We start from the raw sequence: 25794 nt of genomic DNA, 5'->3' as shown, positions 1-25794 counted from the left end.
GTGAGTATCGCGTCAGTGGTAGGGAAACTATTGGAGAAATTTCTGAAGGAGAGTATCTACCTCCACTTGCTGAGGCAAGTTTTGATCAGCGATAGTCAGCATGGCTTTGTCAGAGGGAGGTAATGCCTAACAAATTTGATTGAATTTTTTGAGGAGGTGACCAGGTGTGTAGATGAGGGTAGTGCAGTTGATGTAGTTTATATGGATTTCAGCAAAGCCTTTGACAAGGTCCCACATAGGAGACTTATAAAGAAGGCAAAGGCACATGGGATACAGGGTAATTTGATAAGGTGGATTCAAAATTGGCTTAGTTGAAGGAGGCAGAGGGGGATGACAGAAGGATCCTTTAGTGACTGGAAGCCAGTGTCCAGTGGCATACCACAACGATCTGTGCTCTGCCCCCTATTGCTTGTCATTTGTATAAACGACATAGATGACTATGTCGGGGGTAGGATTATTAAGTTTGCAGATGACACAACGATTGGCTGGGTGGTTATCAGTGAGGTTGAGTATCTTGGGCTACAGGAAGATATAGATGGGATGGTCAAATGGGCAGATAAGTGGCAGATGGAATTTAAACCTGAAAAGTATGAGGTGATACACTTTGGATGGAGTAACTTGACAAGGAAGTATTCAATGAGTAGCATGGCAGTAGGAAGTTCTGAGGAACAAAGGGACATTGGCGTGTGTGTCCATAGATCTCTGAAGGCGGAGGGCCAAGTTAGTGGGTTGGTGAAAAAGGCATATGGGACACTTGCCTTTATCAATCGAGGCATAAATTACAAAATTAGGGAGGTCATGTTGGAGTTGCATAGAACCTTGGTGAGGCCACTGTGCAGTTCTGGTCGCCACTTTATAGGAAGGATGTGATTACACTGGAGGGGGTGCAGAGGAGATTCACCATGATGTTGCCTGGGATGAAACTTTTAAGTTACGAAGAGAAGTTGGATAGACTTGGGTTGTTTTCGTTGGAGCTGAGAAGACTGAGGGGCGACCTGATCGAGGTGTACAAGATTATGAGGGGCATAGACAGGGAGGAGCTTTTCCCCTTTGAGGAAGGGTCAGTCACAAGAGGGCATAAGTACAAGGTGAGGGGCAGGAGGTTTAGTGGGGATGTGAGGAAAAACTTTTTTACCCAGAGGGTCGTGATGGTCAGCAATGCACTGCCTGGGAGGGTGGTGGAGGCGGGTTGCCTCACATCCGTTAAAATTTACCTGGGTGAGCACTTGGCACGTCATAACATATAAGGCTATGGGCCAAGTGCTGGTAAATGGCATTAGGTAGGTAGGTCAGGTGTTTCTCACGTGTCGGTGCAGACTCGATGGGCCGAAGGGCCTCTTCTGCACTGTGATGCTGTGATTCTGTGATTTGAAGATAGACTGTGTGCACTCAGCCACTAAACAACAGTATCGCACCTTCATGTGGAGTTCAAGAGAGAGGGGGTGGACGGATAGACAGAGACAGAGTGAGTGAGGGCGGTGAGACACAGAAAATGCATCAGTTGCAGAAATCTTTGTAAATTCTGGTGTTATCCAGAAAGATTCTCATGGAGAGGCAGAAGCTGCAGTCTCAGATCTTAATGATATTGTAGCAGAGACACATCATTAATCCCACACGCAGGAATAATGCTGTATTTTAACAGAAATGAGGCAGTATGAACATAATGGTCCAGTTCTAAAAATTGTGCAAGGAAAGAGGGACCAAGAGTCTTTATATCTTTGAAGGTGACAGGAGATTTTGAGGGAGTGGTTAGGAAAGCAGATGGGATCTTTGGTTTCATCAACAGAGGTACTGAGCATAGAAGCAGGAACGTTTTGTTTAACATTTATAAAGCTCTGGTTAGGCTGCAACTAGAATATTGCCTACATGTCTGGTCACCACGTTTTTGGAAGGATGTGAGAGTCATTGAGAAGCTGCAAAGGAGATTTACCAGAATAGTTCCAGGCATGAGGGATTACAGCTGCAAGGTTTGTTTGCGGAATCCGGAGCTGCTCTCCTTGAAACAACCGAGATTGAGGGGAGGTCTGGGAGAGGTGTACAGGATTATAACAGGTTTAGATCACGTAGACAAAGGAAAGCTGTTCCCATTAGCTGAGAGCAGAAGGATTAGGCAGCACGGATTTAAAATTTAGGACAAGATGTTCAGGGGGGATGTGTGCAAGAAATTTGTTACACTCTGGGTAATGACCTGGATCGTTATCGCTCTGGGCATTGTGGAAACGGAGATGGTCAATGATTTCAAATGGAAATTGGGAAATAAAGTTGCAGGGATGGAGCAGGAGAATGGGACTGACTGGATTATTCTACACACAGTCAGACTGGATGGGCCATATGGCCTCCTTCTGAGCAGCAATGTCTCCATGACTCTATGTCTCTCTTTCCCTATGACAGTGTCAGTGAGTGAGAAACAGTGGCCCATGTTTAACCCTCGGTTCCCTATTGTACTCCCTGCAGCTCAGGGCCGTTGGGTATCACTCTCAGTGAGTGAGTGTTTCACTCGGATTGAATGAATCTGTTAGAGTTCCTGACAGATATTAACTCCTGCACGGTCCTAGCAAACACCCCGACTCCCGGGTTCCTCCAGTGATTCTACAGGATTGCTTTGTGATGACGGGCCCTTGAACAGCAAAAAGGCTGCACAGAAAGATCCCAAGCAGAAATTCTTAAGGGGGCGAGTCCTAATTTTCATCATTCCCTTTCTCAGGAGCTCCACATCTTTTGCTGATCGCGGATATAAGTGAATCGGAGAACGCTTCAAAACAAAATTGTTTCACGGAATGTTGTAGAATTCTGCGTCATTCCGACCCACCAGAGCTCAATGGGTGGGAGCGGAAGAGCGCATGGGCGCTGCTCTCCCCCAGCTCCACCTGGGACAGGAAGAGCCGCCAATGGAGAGACCCCGGTCCTGGGGGAATGGAACAAACAGCAGCCTCCTGGGAGGAGGGAGACAAAATGGCAAGAAGCTGTTATTGAAAATCATTGCTGCTTTCTCTCCACAAAGCAACTGTGAATATTCCTAGTTGAGTTCCCACTCCCCAGGTTTGTTGATATTGGACAGTGAGGAGTGGGAACAGAGCCGGACAGTCGGGACGTGGGGAGTCAGACAAGGAACAGCTATTGCAGGCACAAGTTGAGAAATAGGACGGGCACGTTTTAAACGGCGGCTGCTTGGTTTCGGTGGCAGTTTTATTCGTGGAGATGGTGGCGTAGCGGGAATCTAGAGTTTCAGGTTAATGAACATAAGAACAGAAGGAATAAAGAGCAGGAATAGGCCGCTCGGCCCCTCGAGTTTGCTCCACCATTCAGTCAGGTCATGGTTGATCTGATTGTAACCTCAACTCTACATTCCTGTCTACCCACGATAACCTCTCACCCACTTGCTTTCATGAGTCTACCCCTGCTTTAAAAGTATTCAGAGAATCCGCTTCCACCCTCTTTTGAGGAAGAGAGTTCCAAAGACTCAAGACCCTCAGCGAGTAAAAAAAATCTCCTCATCTCTGTCTTAAATGGACGACCCCTTGTTTTTAAACAGTGATCACGAGTTCTAGATTCTCCTCCAAGAGGAACCATCCTCTCCACATCTACCGTGTCAAGAAACATCAGGGCCCCCTCAGGATAATGTTATGGAGGCGAGGGATCAAATCCCACCACAGCTGCTGGTGACATATAATTCAAAAAAACCTTGAAAGTCACGTTGATAAAAACCCATCTGGTTCACGCAATCTCCAGCTCCGTTTGAACGAATATACATTCCTGAGACTTGGGCTCACTGCCGGACTAACTTAGTGCTAACAAAAACAGAAAATGCTGGAAAACTCAGGAGGTCTAACAACATCTGTGGAGAGAAAGACAGAGTTTACCTTTCATGTCTGTATGACTCTTCAACGTTAACCCTGTCTTTCTCTCCATAGATGCGGTTAGACCTGCTGAGTTTTTCCAGCATTTTCTATTTTTCTTTCAGATTTCCAGCATCTGCACTATTTTGCTCTTATCTCACTGTGCTGTTGGTGCTTGTGGAACTGGTGTCTCTGCTCTCTGTGAGTGATACTGTACTTACTGTGTGAGAAGGAGCTGGCTGCACTTCTCCTTTTGTCACCGAATCACTATTTCGATTCAGCTGCTATCAAACTTTTGCCTGTAGGAAGAAAAAGGTATTTATAATAATTCAAAGAGAGGTGATGTAGCAAATACAAGATAGACCAACGCATTTGTTTCCATTAATAGTCAATACGAAAAAACAGAAAATTAAAAGCAGCAACTCAAGCAGGGTCTGGTCTGAAGGTCTCGGCAACTAATTCTGGCCTTGTCAGCAACTCCTACATCCCATGAACAAATAAAAACATAAGTGGATCCCGAGTGTGGGAAGTAGTAATTTGAACTGTACAGAACTCCCTGCTCTGTCACTCAGTCCCATTCATGGAGCAGTGGATTGTTTCTGGATGGCAGGAAATTGTTGTAAAATGATCCAAGTCCTTGGTCTGCAGTAGCTGGGTGCTGCAGGACTGTCGTGCAATCAGACACTGACTCTGTTCAGAGAGAGAGAGAGAGAGAGAGAGTGGATGCAAATCATCCTCTAACCCGAAGGTCTGAATAATAGTAAGAATAACGGAGACATTCCGATACAGAATTAACCCCACTTCCCCTGGCAGTAATGGTGTCTAATAGACACAGAATGATTCCCACATTCACAGTCAGTACCACTGCCTGATACACAAATAATCCCACTTCCCCTGGCAGTAATGGGGTCTCAAAGACACATAATGATTCCCACATTCACATTCAGTACCAGTGCCTGATACAGAATTAACCTCACCCTCACATATAGTACCAGGCATTGACCTACAAAGAAGGAACCCTGCTCTCACAAATTGTTCCAGAGACTGAGTTGCAGAATTAATCTTACACTCACAAACACTATCTGTGATGGACACATACAGAATAAATCTCGCTCAAGTCCAATAACAGAGTTCTCAGGATGTATCACACAATCACATTCATCACTAGAAGGTAACAGATACAGCTGAGAATTGACGACTGTTTTCCAGTTGGGAATTAACCAGATTTTCACTCAAGAAGAGGGAACATCTGAACACAACATGGAACAAATTAACATGACAGGGAAAATTAAGGCCCCTGAAAGAAAATAATTACCCGATAGAAAACACCCTCACTGAGCAACAGAGAACATCTTTGCAGAACAGGGAGCACTTTGAAACAACAGAGAACATTTTTACGCAGCTGGGAACACGTTTGCATGACAGGGAAGCGCGTTACACAACGGTGAAGATCTCCCAACAGCAGAAAGCATATTTACACAATAGAGAGCAGAGTCACACAACAGAGGGCACAGTCACACAACCAGAGCACATTTACACAACAGAGGGCACAGTCACACAACAGAGGGCACAGTCACACAACGGAGAGCATTGTTACACAACAGGGACCCAAGTTAGACAACAAAGGGCACAGTTATACAACAGATATACAATTACATAATCGTGAATACAGTTACACATCAAATGGCACAGTTCCACAACAGAGAGCACAGTTAAATAACAAAGGGCACAGTTTCACAACAGAGAGCACAGTTAAACAACAAAGGGCACAGTTCGACGACAGAGGCCACAGTTAAACAGATGACACAGCTACACAACAGAAAGCACAGTACCACAGCAGAGAGCATATTTACACGACAGATAACACAATTACACAACAGAGAGCGCAGTGAAACAACATAGGACGCAGTTACACAATAGAGGGCGGAGTAACACAACAGAGAGCACAGTTATACGAGAGCAGTTACACAAAGAGAGCACAGCTACACAACAGAGGGCACAGTTATACAACAGAGAGCACAGTTATACAACAGAAGGCATAGTTAGACAACAGAAGGCACAGTTATACAACATTGAGCACAGTTAAACAACAGAGAGCACAGTTATACAACAGAAGGCAAAGTTAGACAACAGAGGGCACAGTTATACAACATAGAGCACAGTTATACAACAGAGAGCACAGTTATACAACAGAAGGCAAAGTTAGACAACAGAGGGCACAGTTAAACAACATTGAGCACAGTTACACAACAGAGGGAACAGTGAAACAACATAGAGCACAGTTCAACAACAGAGAACAGAGTCCCGCAACAAAGAACACCGTTACACAACAGAGAGCACTTTTATACAACAGGGTGCACATGCACAAAACAGAGAGCACAGTTACACAACAGAGTGCACAGTTACACAACACGGTGCACAGTTACACAACAGGGTACAAAGTTACACAACAGAGCGCACAGTTGCAAAATAGGGTGCACAGATACACAACAGGGTGCACAGTTACACAACAGAGCGCACAGTTACAAAACAGGGTGCACAGTTACACAACAGGGTGCACAGTTACACAACAGGGTGCACAGTTACACAACAGAGCGCACAGTTACAAAACAGGGTGCACAGTTACACAACAGGGTGCACAGTTACACAACAGGGTGCACAGTTACACAACAGAGCGCACAGTTACAAAACAGGGTGCACAGTTACACAACAGGGTGCACAGTTACACAACAGGGTGCACAGTTACGAAACAGGGCGCACAGTTACACAACAGGGTGCACAGTTACAAAACAGGGTGCACAATTACATTACACGATGCAGAGTTACACAACAGGAGACATTATTACAAACAGGGGACATCTCTGTGCAGCTGGGAACTTTTTACAGAAATGATTAGTTTCTCCACCTCAGTGTCTTGCTAATTTTCTAGGCGTGTTTCTCTGTCATCTTGTGTATCCAAACAGTCTCTTGCTGCCTTTCTGTGTGTGTTTTTCTGTTTGTTTCTGGTGTTTCGCAGTGGAATTGTGCAGCCAAGATGATCCACCCAACGCATCTCCTCTCGCTCAAAAGCACTAAACAAGTGACCATTTAGCTTCCTAATACACAAAACTAACATTCATCAACTAGTGACAATACACAGCAGAGTGGCGCAGCGGAAGCGTGCTGGGCCCATAACCCAGAAGTCTATGGATCGAAACCATCCTCTGCTATTTATATACTCACTGAAATAAACATTTTGCTGCTACCCACAAACTTATCTGATTTGTAGGTATTATAATTGGCATCTCGCTTCCTGTAAACACTTCAGTCTGCAACAAATATCTCAAATTGCTTTTATTCACACAAGGATACTAGCTGAAATTGCTACAAACACACACCAGCCGAGACCAGCCCATTTCTCGCAAAGAGCTGGCACAGTCTGAATGTTCTTCTCTCGTTCACTCTCACCCCATCATTACCTGAATAGGAAATTCCTGAGATGGGAAAATATAGTGAAATTGGTATTTATTACATGCAGTCTGTCCGATCTATATGACAAGCAGCAGTAATTCACCATGCTAATTTGGACAACAGCTTCCTGCACTGCGACATGTACCATCGAGGAAGAGAGAATAATCATAATGAAGACAGCATCATGTCAAAGGCAGTTAATCAATATTTGGGTAGATATCAGCGTTCCTGCTTAATTACTGGTTTAAAACTGGGATAGTGAAGTTTCCTTCCTTGGGCCTTGCATCAGATACCATTTATACAGAAAACACCTTTGAGAGCCTCTGATTGTTTCCTTTATCCTGTTAGTAGCTGTTCGGAATTTAATGTGTTCAGCTTCCTGCTCATTCGGCCCTTACCGACCTTACTTAAGGTGAAAATTGTAACATTTCTGTGACCTTTCTTTGCCTCCAACATATTGCGGTCACTCAATACTAGATGCTCATATACTGCCAGAATATGAATTAATTATCTCTCGTTACTTATTACTAAATCTAATATAACATTTTTCTCTTGTGGTTTCCAAATCAGGGTGGACGGCAGGAGAGGTTGAATGACAAGAGAGTTGATGGTGCAAGGTTAAAGTAACAAAACCAAAGATGTGTCTAAAGGAGGTGTGAATGAGGGCATGATGAACAGCTGCCATCCAAAAGCAAAACCAAGATAAAAATGTGAATTCAACCAAAATATCCAATGGAAAAGATATATAATGGGGATTGAGATTACATTCTCAAATTGTTGTACTCAGTGTTGAGTCTGGAAGGTTGTAAAGTGCTCAATTTAAAGATGAGACACGGTTCGTCGAGCTTACATTGAGATTCATTAGAACACTGCAGGATGCCGAGGACAGAAAGGTCAGTGTGAGGACAAGATGGAAAATTAAAATCACAGGAGATCGGAAACTCAGAGTCGTACTTGCTGACAGAGCAGATGTTCATCAAAGCAATCACTGAAACTGCCCAACATAGACCATTGTGAGCAGTGAATGCGGGGTGCTAAATTGAAGAAATTACACATAAATCACTGTTTCAGCTGGAATGAGTATTTTAGTTAGGACAGGTAATATTCCATACCAACACTGCTAATTTACCTTCCTTTTTTCTCAACTGGTTATCTCTCCTCTCTGTGATTGACAGGGCCCGCAAGCATTTCTGTTCCATTTCGCGAACTCGGCTCTCATCACTTCCCTCGCTCCCCGTACACCGATAGGCTTCCCTTGTCCTCACCATCCTCCCCACCATCTTTCACATTTAATGGATCACCCCTTGTCATTTCTTTGCAAGGCAGAGAGCTGTTGCGGTCTTAAACCCTCTGCCGTAATTGGTGGTGAAAGCCTAATCAAAATAAACTTTCAAAAGTGAAGCGAGTAAATACCGAAGGGAAAATATTTTAAGGCTATTGTAAAGGAGAAGGGGAGTGGGACTGATTTGTTGCTGTAGAGCTGGCACAGAAACGATTAACACGAACGTTTCCTCCCGTGTCGCTGTTTAGAATGAAATGGCGATAAACACTTCCCAGAGTGCTCTGGGGGATATAAAACGGCCTATCTCGAGCAGAAGGGCCGCACTGCGCAGGCGCACCTATGTCCACCGGAAATCCTGTTTATGCCGAGCATGCGCGGTACAGTTCTCGAAAGCTGAGCGTGGTCGAGGGCAGTCTCAGTAGCACCGATTCTCAGAGTCCGAATCAGAGCCTCCGGGTCCGGCGGACGAGCGGCGAGGGACCCGGGCGACTGCACCATGAAGCCGATGTGCACCATCCCAGGCGCCGCTTCCCGGTTTCTTCTCCCGTTTGCACCGAGTCTTTGATGCGGTAACAGAGAGGGTTGGGGAGGGTGATGCTGTTCATGTGGTTTACATGGATTTCCAAAAGGCATTTGATAAAGTCTCACACAACAGACTTGTCAACAAAGTTACAGCTCATGGAATAAAAGGGACAGAGCAACATGGATATGGGATTGGCTGAGTGACAGGAAACAGAGGGTAGTGGTGAATGGTTGTTTTTCAGACTGGAGGAAAGTTTATAGCGGAGTTCCGCAGGGGTCGGTTTGAGGACCCTGCTCTTCCTGATATATATTGTTGACCTACTCCTTGGTGTATGGGGCACCATTTCAAAAGTTGCAGATGACATGAAACTTGGAGGTATTGTGAATTGTGAGGAGGATAGTATTAAACTTCAAGAGGTCATAAGCATATTGGTGAAATGGGCCGATAAGTTCGACCTCAGAATGATCCGGGGCCGGCCCTGAGGAGCAAGCAAACTCGTAATGCCGGGGAAGCCAGTGCATTTGATAGAGCCGTTTCTGGGATGCAGGGAATTGTGGGAACTGCAGTCACCATGGGCAGATGTTAGTAAGTGTTTTATTGCAGGTTGATTTTCACTGACCCAAAATGTGATTTTTTCTTTCTCCGCAGATGCAGTCTGATGTGCTGTGTATTTCCAGGATTTTCTCTCTTTATTTCAGATTGCCACTATCGACATGATGTTGTCAGTGAATTATCGCAGGTGTTGTTCACAAAACCAAGGTCAGAGAATCAAACTGACAAATGACGAACACTTTTGAATCAGAATGGATGTTGGACGTGGAAGTCGTTCCTCGCTTACTTTGAAGGTATGTTCTTGTTGACTGACTTAGAACTGGAGAATAGAGAGAGGAGAAGGTGGTGGGTTTAACCGCGAGCACTTTTGAGAACAGTAGGGCCCAAGCATTTCTGCTAAAAGGTAATTTACTGTTTCCTGTACAGTAACAGAGACTAACAGGAAGTATATTTCACATTTATATGTAACAGCAGACATTGACAGATGGTGTTAATTCCACCCACACTCATATATTGTAAGACAGATTGACAGAGAGTTAATTCATCGAATCATAGAATTATTACAACACAGACGGAGGCCATTCTGCCCATTATGTCTATGCTGGCCTTTTGAAGGAGCAAATCACCTCTTGCCACTTCACCGACTTTTCCACATAGCCCTGCACATTTTTCCTTTTTGGATAATAATCCAATTCTCTCTTGAATTCCTTGATTGAACCTGCCTCTACTACATTCTCAGGCACTTCTCCTATCCGGTCACTGCATGACAAGGTTTTTCCTCATGTTCCCACTGCTTATTTTGCCAGTTACCTTAAATCTGTGCCCATTGTCCCTCCACCTTTCCACCAATGGGATAAAAAGTCTTCCTGTCTGCTCTGCCACACTCAGTAACAGAGACGGACAGAAAATTAATTCCACATACATTCAGTAATGCAAATTATTAGACTTTTTATTCAAATTCACTTACAGTAACAGACTCTAACAGAGAGTTAATTTCACACTTAGATCCAGTAACAGACATTGACAGGAAGTCAATTCCACAATCACGCACAGCAACCAAGACTGTCAGAAATTTAATTTCACACTTACTCACAGTAACTGAGACTAGCAGAGAGTGAATACCACACTCATAGCATAATTGATACTGACAGGTACAGAATTAATTCTGCATTCTTGTACAGCAAAGAGGTTGATATGTAAGGTATGAATTCCACACCCACAAACAATGCCAGAGACTTAATGATGGAGATTTAATTCTTCACTCACATAAAAGAGACTGAGAGTTAATATCTCACTCATATTCAGTAACACAGATTGGCAGATGATGAGTGTGGAATTAACTTTCTTGAAGTAGCAGAGCCTGAAAGGAGTTCTTTCCATGGCCCGATACAGTAACCGAGACTGACAGATACAGAATTAATTCCACGTTCTGATACAGTGACAGAAACTGACAGAGTTAATTCTATATTCACCTACAGTAACAGATTATCATACAGAGTTAATTTCACACTCACGTACAGTAACCGACATGATTGGATAGAAAGCTAAATCTGCGCTTGCATATGGACAGAGATTGAAAGTTAAGCTTAACACAATAGGAAGGATCTGAATGCATTGCAGAGAGTGCAGAAAAGGTTTATGAGAATGATTCCAGGGATGAGACACTTCAGCTATGAGAAAAGATTGGAGAAGTTGGTACTGATTTCCTTGGAGAGGTGAAAGCTAAGAGGAGATTTGATAGAAGTTTTCAAAATCATGAGGTGTGTGGATCGAGTAGATAGAGGGAAACTTCCCGCTTGTAAACGGATCGAGAACCAGAGGGCATAGTTTTAAAGTGTTTTGCAAAAGAAGCAAATGTGATGTGAGAATAAACTTTTTCACACAACGAGTAGTTAGGTTTTGGAATGCACTGCCTGGAAGTGTGGTGGGGGCAGGTTCAACTAAGTCATTCAAGAGGGCATTGGACGATTATTTGAATAGAAACAATGTGCAGGGTTAAGGGGAAAAGGCAGGAGATTGGCACTAAGTTAAAATGCTCAGAGAGCTGGTGCAGACACGATGGGCCAAATGGCCTCCTTCTATAGCGTAACAATTCTGTGATTCTGTGAATTCACACTCACAATAACAGAGACTGACTGATAGAGAGTTAATTCCACACACTCAGTAACAGAGGCTGACAGATTGTTTGTTTATTCCTCACTCACACACAGTCACACAGGCAGACTAATATGTGAGTGTGGAACTAACTCTCTCACTTTCACTCAGTCTCTGTTGTTGTAAGTTAATTCCTCACTGAAATATTAATGGAAATTGACAGGTCCTAAATTCCACTCTCAGATGTCACAACAGAGACTGGGAAAGAGAATTCCACATTCACAGTAACCGAGACTGACCGATAGAGAGTTAATTCCACACTCACATACAGTAACAAAGACTGACATAAGGAGTTAATTCCATATTTTCATACAGCAAGAGGCTGACAAAGAGTGAATTCCACACTCATATACAGTGTTCGAAATAAAAACAAAAAACCACTGCGGATGCTGGAAATCCATAACAAAATTACCTGGAAAAACTCAGCAGGACAGTGTTCGAGAGTTAATTCCACTCTCATAACCGTAACAGAGACTGACAGAGATTTAAATTACACACTCGCATTCAGTGAGTGATGGACAGAGAATCAATTCCACACTCACATGCAGATAAGACTGAATTAATTCCACACTGAAATACAGTAAAAGAGACTGACAGACAGAGATTCAATTCCACACTGACAAATTAAAAATATAAGAAAGAGAAGCAGGAGGAGGCCATTCAGCCCATTGGGCCAGCTTCGCCATTTAATAAGACCATGGCTGATCTGATTGTGGCCTCAAACCCATTTTCCCACCTGCCCTATAACCCTCGACTCTTCTGCCGATGAAAAATCTGTCTACCTCAGCGTGAATATATGCAATGAGCCAGCCTCCACTGCTCTCTGAGGTGGAGAATTACAAAGATTAAGGACACTCTGAGAGAAGAAATTCCTTCTCCCCTTCTTCTTAAATTGGAGATGTTTATTTTTAAACTGTATCCCCTGGTTCTATATTCCCCACAAATGGAAACATTCCTCTCAACATCTACCCTGTTAAACCCCCTCAGAATCTTATGTGTTTCAATGAGATCACCTTTCATTCTTTGAATCTCCTATATGGATCAGCCCAACCTGCTTAAACATTCCTCAAACGACAACTCCTTCATCTCAGGAGTCAGTCTAGCACCTCTGTGAATTGCCCCCTATGCAATTATATCCCCCTTTAAATAAGGAGACTCCAACATAACACAGGACTCTCGGTGTAGTCTCACCAATGCTATGTCGCTGTAGCAAGACTTTCCTACTTTTATTCTCTCCCCCCCCGCCCCACCGGAATAAAGGCCAACATTCCATTTCCCTTCCTAATTACTCGCTGCAGCTGCACATTAACTTCTTGTGATTCATGTACAAGGAGATCTTGATCCCTCTGTACTGCAACATTCTGCAGTCTCTCTCCACAGTATCACTGCATCGAAGGAGGCCATTCGGCTTATCAAGTCTGCATTGGCTCTCTGAAAGAGCTTTCTACCTATTGTCATTCTCCTCCCTTGTCCCCATAACCTTGCACATTCTTTCCTTTCAGGTAGCAATTCAATTCCCTTTTGAATATCTTAAGCAAACCTGCCTCCACCACCCTTTGAGGAAGTTTGTTCCAGACTCCAACCACCCTCTGGGTGAAAAAAATATTAAATTTTAAATGAAACTTTGAGTCTATCTCACATCACATTTACTCCTTTTGCCAATTATTTTGAGTCTGTGCCTTCTGGTTCGTGATGTTCTATTGAGTGGGAACAATAAATTTGTCATTTATTTACTCTGTCCATACCCCTCAGGATCTTGAATACATCCCTCAAGTCTCCTTTAAGCCTCCTTTTCTCCAGGGAAAACAGCCCCAACCTCTCCAATCTGTCCCCATTGCTACAGTTCTTTATCTTGGAATCATTCTTGTGAATCTTCTGTTTACTCTCTGCAATGCCTTAACATCCTTCCTTAAGTATGACACCCAGAACTGCACACAGTACTCCAGATGAAGCCTTAAAAGAGACTTATAAAAGTTCAACATGACCTCCTTACTCTTCACAGAATCACGGAATCTTGTACTCAGTGCCCCTGTTAATAAAGCCTAAGTTACTATATGCTTTATTACCTGCTCCCTCAACATGCTCCACAATCTTCAATGACATATGTACATATACAATGCGGTCCCTCTGTTCCTGCACCTCCTTTAGAGGGTCTCCCTTTATTTAATACTGTCTCACTATATTTTTCCTACGAAAATGAATCACCTGACACTTCTCTGCATTGAACTTCAGCTGCCACTTGCCTGCCCAATCCACCAACATGTCTATGTCCTTTTGAAGTTCAACACTATCCCAATCACAGTTGACAATGTTTCCAATCTTCGTATCATCTGCAAATTTTGAAATCATGCCTTGCACACCACTGTCTAGGCCATTAATATATATATCATTTGTATAATGTGTTGTTTTTCTATTCTTCCCATCAAATTTCCCAACCTTGTATTTCATCTGCCAAATGTTTGCCCACTGATTTAATCTTTCTATATCCTCTTGCAGACTCTTTGTGTCCCCCTCACAATCTGCTTTTCCACCTATTTATGTATTGTCTGAAAATTTAGTGATGCTCTCCCCAATCATCTGAGTCATTAATATAGATTATAAATAGCTGAGAACCCAGCACTGATCCCTGTGACACTCTACTGATTACAGTTTGCTAACCTGAAATTGACTCACTGCCAGAGAGTAACAGAGACTGACAGACAGAGAGTTAATTACACTCACATTATTATAGATTGACAGAGAGTGGTTTCCACACACACGTAGTGTAACATTGATTGATAGAGTATTAATTCTGCACTCACACACAGTAACATATTGACAATATTTGTTCCACACTGACACACAGTAATGGAGACAAAACGATTGAGAGTTAATCCCAGGCTGTCAAACAGTAACAGAGACCAACAGATACAGAAATAATTCCCCACACATATAAAGTAATGGAGACTCATGTAGAGTTAATTGTGCACTCATGTACAGTCACAGAAACTGAGAGAGAGTTAATTCCATCTTCAATTACGGCAATAGAGACTGAGGAAGAGATAATGCTGCCCTCATATACAGTAACAAAGACTGACAGTTAATTCCACTCTCACATGCAATAATAGAGATAAACAGAGAATTACTGCCCCACCCACAAACAGTCATAGAGAATAACAGAGACAGAATTAATTCCACCCTCACATACACTAACAAGATGGACAGAGAGGTAATTCCACCCAGAAACACAGTAACAGAGACTGACGATAGAGAGGTAATTGTGCACTCATGTACAGATTGACAGATACTTGGAATTAGTTAATTCTAGATTCACATACAATATCAAAGATAGACAGATAGAGAGTTAATTCCACACTCTTGTACAATAAAAGTCACCAAGATCTCGTTGAAGAATTCACCTGACATGCATGATATAGTCTTTTCATTGTTTCATCATATTTTCTATCTTCTTCTTCATCGAAGGAGCTCTGGCTTTGGTTACCCTCCCTTTCCCCCCCCTCATTGGAATGTACCTAGTCTGTACCTGAAACATCTCCTCCTGAATGATCACTCATTGCTCTGTTACAGATGTCCCTGTCAGTCTTTGGTTCCATTTTACTCTGGCTAAACCCCCTCTCCTCACATTGAAGTTAGTCCTCTTCCAATTTAGAAGTTCTACTTTTGATTGCTCCTTGCTCATCTCAAGCTTGTGATACGATGATCACTCTTACCCAAGGGTCCACCCACAGACACTTGGTTCACGTGGCCAACCTTGGCCCACCTCATTCCCCAGCACCAGATCCAGCAATGCCTCCTTCCTAACTGGACTGAGAACATTCTGGTCGAGGAAGGTCTCCTGAACGCATTTCAGAAGCCCCTGGATATCACCACTCTACAGCTCTTGTCGCTGGTTAAAAATAAGGGGTTGCCCATTTAAGACAGATGAGAATGTTTTTTCTCTGACAGGGTCTTGAGTCTTTTGGACTCTCGTCCTCAATGGTGCTGGAAGCAGAGTCTTCGAATATTTTTAAGGCAGAGGTTGATAGGTTCTCGATAGGCAAGGGTGTGGGGGGGGAGGTGAAATCTTATCACGGGTAGGCACGAATGTGGAGTTGAGGTTACAATCAGATCAGCCATAATCTCATTGAATAGTGGAGCAGGCTCGTGGGGCCGAGTGGCCTCCTCCTGCTTCTAATTCATATCTTCCTATGTTCTTAGACACCTCTGTGATTTCCCTGCAGATTTGCTCCTCTATCTCTCTCTCACTATTTGGAGGCCGATTTAATATCCCCATGAGTCTGATCATCCCCTGACTATTTCTCAGCTCTAACAAATGAACTCTGCCCATTTCCGGTCAAGGACATTGTCTCTTCCCAATATTACAGTGATTTCCTTAATCAGTCCCGCTAACCCACTTCCTTTTTTCCCTTCTCTATATTTTCTGAACAGTTTGTATCAGTGAATATTAAGCACCAGCCCTCACCATTTTTAAACCACATTTTCATCATTGTCTCTACATCATTTTCCCACGTGGCTATTTGTGCTTCTAGCTCAGCGACATTATTCACCGCACTTTGTGCGATTACACACATGCATTCTGAACCTGTCCCTGTATTCCTCTTAGAATCCTTCTTCATCTACTCCAATTTTATATGGTCCTATTTCCTTCTCTAGTTATTTCTCCTTTCTACTTCGATATACTGATGCCCACCCCCTCTGCCAATTTAATGCAAACCCTCCCCAACCACTCGAGTGAGCCTATCCATGAAGACATTGGTCCCAGTCTTGTTAAGGTGCAACCTGTTCCTTTTGATTAGGTGTTTCCTGTCCCAGAACTGGTCCCAATGTCCCAAGAATCTGAATCCCTCCCTCCTGCACCAGCCTCAACCACATATTGATGCTCCCTATCTTCACATTTCTACTCTCGCTAGCACGTGGCACTGGCAGTAATCCTGAGATTACTCCCTTTGTGGTCCTACTTTTTAACTACCTCCCTAGCTGCTGAAATTCTGACGGAGGAACCTCAATACCTGTCCTCCCCGTGTCGTTAATACTGACGTGTACAACAACCTCTGGCTCACTCCCTTCCCCCTGCAGAATATTCTGCACCCTCCCCGTGATGTCCTTTACCCTGGCACCAAGGAGACAGCACACCATGTGGGGCTCTCAATGACGGTGACAGAAATGCCTGTCTGTCCCCCTGACTATGAAATCTCCAATAATGACTGCGTTTCTACTCTTTGCTGTTCCCTTCTGTGCAGTTTCTTGCCCATTGATGCCATGGTCTGGACTGCACTCCTTCAGGGTGTCACCATTCCCAGCAGTCTCCAATGCTGAGTACCGGTTTGACAGTGGCACATACCTGAAGACTGCTGCACTTTCTGCCTCTTCCTACTCTTTCGATGGCCACCCATCTACTATCCTGAACCCGCTCTTTCTGTTTGGAGTGTTCACCTCCTGGAATGTACAATCCAGGAAACTCTCATCCTCCCTGATGCTCCACAGTGACTCCAGCTGCCCCTCAAGCTCGTAAATCCTGAGCTCGAGCTCAAGCAGCTGGAGACACTTCCTGCACATGTGGCCCCCAAGACACATGAAGTGTCCTGAGGTTCCCACATGGGGCAGGAACTGCAAACAACAGGTCTCAGCTGCCCATCCATGATCGAAAATAAACCCCTATTCCCTCTTTTAGAATCTAATTAGTACCTTGTTTAAATTATTAATTTTATTAAATGCCTCTCGACCTGCTCTGCACTAATACTCTTATTATACTTACACTTACTGTTATACTTACCCTGATTGTAATGTTTAATTTTCCAGCTCCTATTTATCATGCTCTGACTATTTATTTTAACCATGGCCGGTTTGCTCCAACCCCTCCCTCACAGCTCTTTATTCCCCCCCCGTCACTCTTCCCTCCTTCTCTCTCTCACTGCTGCTCTCGGGCTGCTCTGCCGCTGCTCTTTATCCACCCTCCAGTCTCACTCAGCTCTCACCCTCACTCTCGGCTCCTCCACAGTCCCACGTTTCTGACTGTTTAGGAAATTCTCTGATCTTTGCTCCAAGTTGGATGATCTCATGTTGACCACCATCGGCCACGGTTTTTTTCACTCACTGAATCTGTCAGTGATGCTTTGAAACTTGCTGCTCCCACCTACACTTCTAACCATGTCACCTAACCTAGTGTCATCAGCAAACTTGGATATAGTCTGGAAGTTATTAAAATGTAAAAGAGCTCTGGGAATGGGAATAGAACAGCCGGCTGACGTGACAGAGAATCAGTTGTGTATGTATCCCTCCACCCTGAAAAACACACCGCTCGCCACCACTTTATCCTTTCTTCCCCTTATTCAATTCTGTAACCATGCTGACACTGCTCCTGTATTCCCATCTGCTTGAATTTTACTAACAAATCTATGATGTGGGATTTTTGCAAACCCTTTTGCAAGTCCGGACACACTTCATCAACCTCACTCCCCTGGTGAATGTTTTCTGAAACTTCATCAAATAACTTCATTATGTATTTCAGTCATGAGTTTCTGTTAACCAATCTGTGCTGGCTGTCATTTATCAACCCATGTTCTACCAAATGACAATGAATTTTCTCCTGGATTATTGTCTCTGAACCTTTCCCTACTACCAGCATGAGACTAACTGGTCTGTCGTTACTGGGTTTATCCCTCTGGCTTTACTGGGTTTGTCCATCACTGGTGCTTTACCTGAGTGTGTGATTGGTTATTTAATTATCACTCGCCAGTCCTGTGTCAGGATTACATTAATTCTGTACATCAGTTTCTTGTCTCTCCTGGCCTATGTCAGCATGACATTGAATTTGTTTCACTCTGAAACATGATCTTTGTGAGTCTGGCAGTCATTTTCCGACTGTTAGTCCTTGGCACTCTTAGGCAATGTTTCATACATTTTGTATCTGCCAATCTGTGACACTGTCAATATGAGAACCATTCTCAAACTGTCAGTCTCCATTACTGCCTGTGAGCATTGTATTATTTCTGTTTCTGACAGTCTGTTGTTCTCCAGGTGAAATTGTAAATCCTGATGTTCAGAGAGATTTGAGTGAACTTGTATATGGATCATGGGAAGATAGCATCCAGAAATCAATGTGGAAGGCAGCTAGCATGTTAGACTTTATGACAATGGAGGTGCCAACTCCATAAAATTAAAGCGAGCACTTGCAAAAGATGGAGAGGGAGATGCACCAGTAAGTTTTAAAATTTACCGTTTTTAGCAGACCTAACAGGACATGTAGACGTAGTACAACAGTAAGGAAGACTTACTACACTTCCATACGGCTTTGCTGAGACCACACATGTTAGCTAGCCAATCTTCTATCCATGCCAATATGTTACCCCCTTCACCATGAGCTTTTATTTAATGCAATAACCTTTGATGTGGCACTTCATCAAATGCCTTCTTGAAATCTAAGTACAGTACATGGACTGGTTACCCTTCATCCACAGCACATGTGACTCCTTCAAAGAACTCCAATAAATTGGTTGGACATGATTTCCCTTTCACAAAGCCATGTTGACCCTTGAATTTTTCTAAGTGCCCTGCTATAACTTCCTTAATAGCTTCTAAAATGTTCCCTGTGACAGATGTTAGGCTAACTGGCCTATAGTCTTCAGCTTTCTGTTTCCCTCCCTTTTTGAATGAAGGAGTTATGTTTGCTATTTTCAAATCTAATGGAACCTTCCCTGAATCCAAGGAATTTTGGGAAATTAAAACCAGTGCATCAACAATCTCACTAACCACTTCTTTCTCGACCTTAGGTTGAAGCACATCTGGACCTGGGGATTTGTCAGCCCGCAGCCCCAACTATTTGCTCAATACCACTTCCCTGGTGACTGGAATTTTCCCCGAGTTCCTCCGTCCCTTCCATTTCCTGATTTACAGCTATTTCTGGGATGTTACTTGTGTCCTCTACAGTGAAGAATGAAGCAAAATACCTGTTTAATTCATCCACCCTTTCCCTACTTTCCATTATCGATTCCCCTGAATCTAGTACATGTGGGCACCATGTCAGCATAAGGGGTTGATCATTTTGGACTGAAATTTGGAGAAATTCTGCACTCTCAGCGTGTGAATATTAATACTTATCTGTCCTAGTGAAATATGGATGCTTCATCCTTGAATATATTTAAGGATGACGCAGACAGGTTATTCAGTGAATCAATGGATATGGGGTGTAGGCAGGAAAATCTAGTTAGGCAGAAGGTTAGGCCTCTGACCTTATTTTGTTTGCGATGATATTGCCCCTGAGTGAGTGATTTATTTGGTGTATTTCAGTCTTTGGTATGATGTATGAGTGGTTCGGGTTCTGCAAGTCAGCCTCTGGTACTCTATCTGAGTGTGAATATCCTTTTATTTATCTTTTAGTCTCCCACTCTGAATAAGAGTGAGTGATTTTTTTTTTCCATCAGTATCTGTTACTGACTGTCAGCTTGAGATTCATTCAACATCTGCCAGTGTTTTATATTCCATGTCAATGTGGAACTAATTGTGTTTTTCAGTGTGAGTAGTTGCAATTAATTCTGCATCTGTCAGTATCTGGAACTGAACAGGGCTATGGGATTCATTCTGTATCTTACAATCTCTGTTAATGAATGTCAGTAACATTCATTTTGTGTGCATTATTTTCCGGTACTGGAATTGATGGCGGGATTTAATATTTAACTGTTATTCCCTGGTACTGCATGTGAATTTGTGTCACATCCTGTATCAGTCACTATCATTGTGTGTGTCTGTATGTGCGTGCAGGGTTCATTCTGTATTTGTCAAAATCTGGTACTGAATGGGAATTTGGAATAATATATTTTAATATATGTCTACATCTGGGGCTGAGAGTTACTGTGGGATTAATTGTAAATCACTCGGTTACTGGAACTGTGTATGTAAGTGGGATTCATCCTCTATCTATGTGACTAGGGAGCTGTATGTGAGGGTACTTTTCTTCCATATCTGTATTTAATAGGTATCTCAAGAGTGTTCGGCAAAACCATTTATTTCACATTGTAGACTGTAGTTCAGGGTTAACCTGATTATTGTGATTGGTTCTAAGATCACACATAAGCCAAATTGAGTGAGGATTGGGATGAGAGGTTTCCTTCCTGACAGGGGTTAAGCTGTGAATCATTTACAACACCATGCCTGAGATAACTATTGAGTACAGATCCAGAATTAATCCCAGAGTCATAAGCAACGTCAAAGATTGAGAACAATAAAAGAAACCCCACATTCACACACATAACTGGACATGGTGAACTACTGGACAAACCCTATACGTTACCAGGCACGGACAAACTGCCCAATACACAGACAGCACCAGAGACAGATAAATGCAGAATGAATCCCACATCTCACACAGTATAACTGACCAGTAGATACAGAATGAATTTCAAACAGCCTGAGATGTAGAAATAGAGAATGAATCAGACTTTCACACAGGAGCACAGACTTACAGACACAGAGGAATCATGAGCACACGCTCAGAATCAAAGTCTGATAGAGACAGAATGAATCCCACAGTCAGTAATGAAAATGCAAATAGCAGAAGATGGTTTCAATCCATCGAGCTCTGGTTATGGGCCCAGCATGCTTCCGCTGAGCCACTCTGCCAGATGGGGAGGTGGTGGCACAGTGTTATTATCACTGGACTAGTATTCCAGAGGGACCCGGCTTCGAATCCCACCATGGCAATGGTGAAATTTGGAATCAAAAGTCTGTTGATGATCACAAAACCATTGTCTGTGGAGAAAGAAACAGAGTTAACGTTTTGAATCTGTATGACCCTTCTTCAGAGCTAAAGAGCAGTAGAAATGTGATGACATTTATACTGTTTAAGGGGGCGGAGCAGGTGAAGCTGGAAAGAAGGTCAGTGATAGGTGGGGGCTAGCGAGAGATTGACAAAGATGTCATGGACGATAAGACTCTGAAGAAGGGTCATACAGACTAGAAATGTTAACTCTGTTTCTCTCTCCACAGATGCAGTCAGGCCTGCTGAGTTTTTCCAGCATTTTCTGTTTTTATGTCAGATTTCCAGCATCAGCAGTATTTTGCTTTTATCTTAGTGTTTAATTCACTGCCACTTCTCTTCCAGGAATGCCCACCTTGAAGAAGGACTACTCTTCTGTCCGACAGGATTTCCATTTGTCTCTTTCGTCCTGTTCACCTTCATTGCTTTCCATATCCCTCCTGGTGTTTGACAAGGTGTTTACCAAAACTCGCTTCCACAGCCATGTTTCCTTCCTCAGCAACTGTCTCCGTCTCCAACTTACCCCACATGGATTCCAACTAAAGCTCCATCCCTCATGTTTCGAATCCTCCCAGCATTACAGGTATCTTCAGGACTTAAAACATTCCTCGGGCTGCTGTTCTTACCGCATCCTGAGATCCACACCCAGTGCCATGTGCCGCCATATGAACACACTCGACCTCTCCCTCCAGCAACACTGACTCATCCTACCTCAAATCTGTCCTTGTCCCCGGTTTCATTTTATTCTTCATCTCATCCGACGCCTTAATAAGAAACTTTTCCTTTCAGGTGTTAAGGAACGCAAGCTCCAACAACCTATTGATACCAACGCCCATCCAGGACCCTCCATCCCTTCCCATCCCTCTGACCCCATCCCGCCTTCTAATCCCAGCCCTTGCCGTATATTCACTGCACCCTCTGACCTTCCCCTCTCTGATGCTGAATGTTCTGTACTCAGCAAAGGACTCAGTTTCATACCCTTACGCCCTCACCTCAATGAATGTTGGGCTCGGCACGATGCTGAACTCTTCTTCCGCCGCCTTCATCTCCGTGCTCACTTCTTTGGGCAGGAGTCCTCCCTCCGTTCACCGAATCCTTTCACCCACCTCCAGGATTCTCCCTCCACCTGGACACCTCCCTCTGGCCTCTCACCTGCTCTTGATCTTTTCATTGAGAACTGTCAGCGTGACATCGGCCGTCTCAATTTCTCTGTTCCTCTCACCCACTCTAACCTGTCACCTTCTGAACTTGCTGCACTCCGTTCTCTTAGGTCCAACCCTGACTTTGTTATCAAACCTGCCAACAAGAGCAGTGCTGCTGTTGTCTGGCGTGCTGACCTCTACCTCGCCTGTCTATTTATGGGCTGTGTGGAACATTCCTTGTTCCAGTGCTACTCAGGCCCCCTCCCACAACTCTTCTCCACATCGATGACTGTTTCGGTGCCGCTTCATGGCCTCATCTGGATCTGGAAAAATTTATCAATTTTGCTTCCAATTTCAGCCTCTCTATCACCTTCACATGGTCCATCGCCAACACTTCCCTTCCCTTCCTTGACCTCTCTGTCTCCATTTCTGGTAATAGACTGTCCACCAATATTCATTACAAGCCCACTGACCACTACAGCTCCTCACACTCTGCTTCCTGTAAGGACACCATCCCATTCTCTCAGTTCCTTCAACTCTGTCCCATCTGTTCAGATGATGCCACCTTCTAAAACACCGCTTCTGACACATCTTCCTTCTTCCATAACCGAGCTTTCCCACCCACTGTGATTGACAGGGCCCCTCAACCGTGTCTGACCCAACTCCCCCAGCTTCTGACCTCATACCTTCCCCTCCCCCCCCAGAACTATGATAGGACCCTCCTTGTCCGCACTTCTCACCCAACCAGCCTCCGCATTCATGGGATTATCCTCTGCTATTTCCCGCAACTCCATCATGATGCCACCACCAAACATATCTTCCCCTGACCACCCCCCCCGCCCCTGTCAGCATTCCATAGGGACTGTTCCCTCATGGACACCCTGATCTTCTGCTCCATCATTCCCAACAACTCATCCCCTTCCCATGGCCACCTTCCCATGCAATTGTAGAAGGTTCAGCACCTGCCCCTTTTCCTCCTCCCTCCTCACCGTCCAAGGGCCCAAACACTCCTTTCAGGTGTAGCAGAGCTTCACTTGCACCTCCTTCAATTTGGTCTACTGCATTCGCTGCTCCCAATGCGGCCTCCTCTACACTGGAGAGACCAAACGCAGACTGGATGACGGCTTTGTGAAACACCTTCAGTCGGTCTGCAGGCATGACCCAGATGTTCCTGTCGCCTGCCATTCGAACACACCATCCTGCTCTCATGCCCACATATCCATCCTTGACCTGCAACGTTCCAGTGAAGCCCAACGCAAACTGGAGGAACAGCACCTCATCTTCCGATTAGGCACCTAACAGCCTTCCGGACTTAACATTGAGTTCGACAACTTCAGGCCAGGAACTCTCTCCTCTATCTTCACCCCTCTTTCAATCCCCATTTTATTTTAAATTATTTTTTATCCACTTATCCTCATTTTTATTCATTGTTTTATTCCCTTTTTATCGCATTATCATTCCTTTTTCCCCAACCACTGCCCCCTTCCCCAAAAGGGCCATCTGTTACTTGTTCCATGTTGTTCTTTCACAGCGCTTACCCTTGTTCTGCTATTAACACATTCTGCTTTCTTAGCTTTACGCCACTATCAGCACCTCCTTTAGCCCTTACCACCACCATTAACGCTCCCTTTGCCTTTTTTGTCCAGTCCATTTTTGTCAATTTCTCCTTAGCCGCCACCCATCGCTGACCTTCTCTCCAGCTTCACCTGCTCCACCCCTTAAACAGTATCAATGTCATCACATTTGTACCTCTCTTTAGCTCTGAAGGAGGGTCATACAGACTCGAAACATTAACTCTGTTTCTCTCTCCACAGATGCTGACAGACCTGCTGAGTTTTTCCAGCATTTTCTGTTTTTATTTTGGATTTCCAACATCCGCAGTATTTTTCTTTTAACAAAACCATTGGCGATTGTCGTCAAAATCCACCCATCACTAATGTCCTTTACCTGGTCTGGCCGACATTTGACTCCAGACCCCAGAGCCACAGCCCATTTAAATGCTCGATTAACAAGGGCAATTAGGGATGGACAACGTTGTGGGCAAAATCAGGGACTGAGAGTACACAATGTATCTAACACTCACACAGATTCCCACAGCCTGACAGTGACAGAATTAAACCCATTCTCACATTCAGCACCAAAGACTAACAGATGCAGAATATGTTACAAAGAGTCCCAGATATTGAGAGTGACTCCCACATTCCCATTCAACACCAGAAACTGACACATCCAGACTGAGTTCCACACTCAACATGAGCATCCCACACTCACACGCAGTATCAGAAAGTGAGTCAACTTCATCATCCCTTCCAGTGGAGCCGTTGTAGTTGGTCACTATCTTTGTCTGTTTCACGGCCCATTCCCCGGGCAGCAACAGACCTTTTCCTGTCTCGATGTGTCCACAGAAAGAGTAGGAGCCAATTTATTGTGGACTGGTGCCCTCTGCTGGCTGCACGTGAGACGTGCAAAGAGGTAACTTCTTTGGGGACATTTTAAATGTGTGTAAAACAACATAAACATGGTGAGAGTTATTGCAAAACAGTTTATCAATCAGATACAAGATGCCAAAGATATAGTGTTTTTCGCAGTATTATAAATGCTGACTGTAATTTAAAGAAGTGTGCGATGGTGGTATAGTGGTGAGCATAGCTGCCTTCCAAGCAGTTGACCCGGGTTCGATTCCCGGCCATCGCAGTAGTGATTTATTTTCAGCCTTATTCGTGGTCAGACCACAATTCCGGGCCCACGGAATTCATCTCTGTGGTTTCCAGAATGAGATAAAGAACAACAGAAAGTGTGGGAAGATATCCAACAAGAAAATAATGGACTAACGAAACAAAGTAGATCTAACATTTTCATCACTCACGTTTTTGGATCGTAAAACTGGGGCCTTGGGTGGAAAGACGCCTCACCTCCTCCCTCTCGCATATTTCCGATATATGGATGATACGTTTGCTATATTTAAATCCGCAGCTGCATGTAACAATTTCCTTACATGCCTTTATGGGCTCCATCCTGCGCTCAAATTCACCTATGAAATGGAGCAGTCAAAATAACTCCCCTCCCTTGACACACTAGTTGTGAAATCTTCCAGAGGATTCTCT

General features: G+C 43.9%; 1 non-coding gene across 1 annotated transcript; it reads left to right on the top strand.

The window, feature by feature from the left end:
* The first annotated feature begins 25312 nt into the window (after positions 1 to 25312).
* trnag-ucc (transfer RNA glycine (anticodon UCC)) lies at positions 25313 to 25384 on the top strand. Its single transcript has one exon. It is a non-coding gene; the product is annotated as a tRNA-Gly (tRNA).
* The last annotated feature ends 410 nt before the right edge of the window (positions 25385 to 25794 follow it).

Source organism: Cetorhinus maximus, chromosome 31 (assembly GCF_964194155.1).
Source record: "Cetorhinus maximus chromosome 31, sCetMax3.hap1.1, whole genome shotgun sequence".
NCBI lineage: Eukaryota > Metazoa > Chordata > Chondrichthyes > Lamniformes > Cetorhinidae > Cetorhinus > Cetorhinus maximus.
Note: the sequence above shows the minus strand (reverse complement) of the source record. Positions and strands in the feature narration are given on the sequence as shown.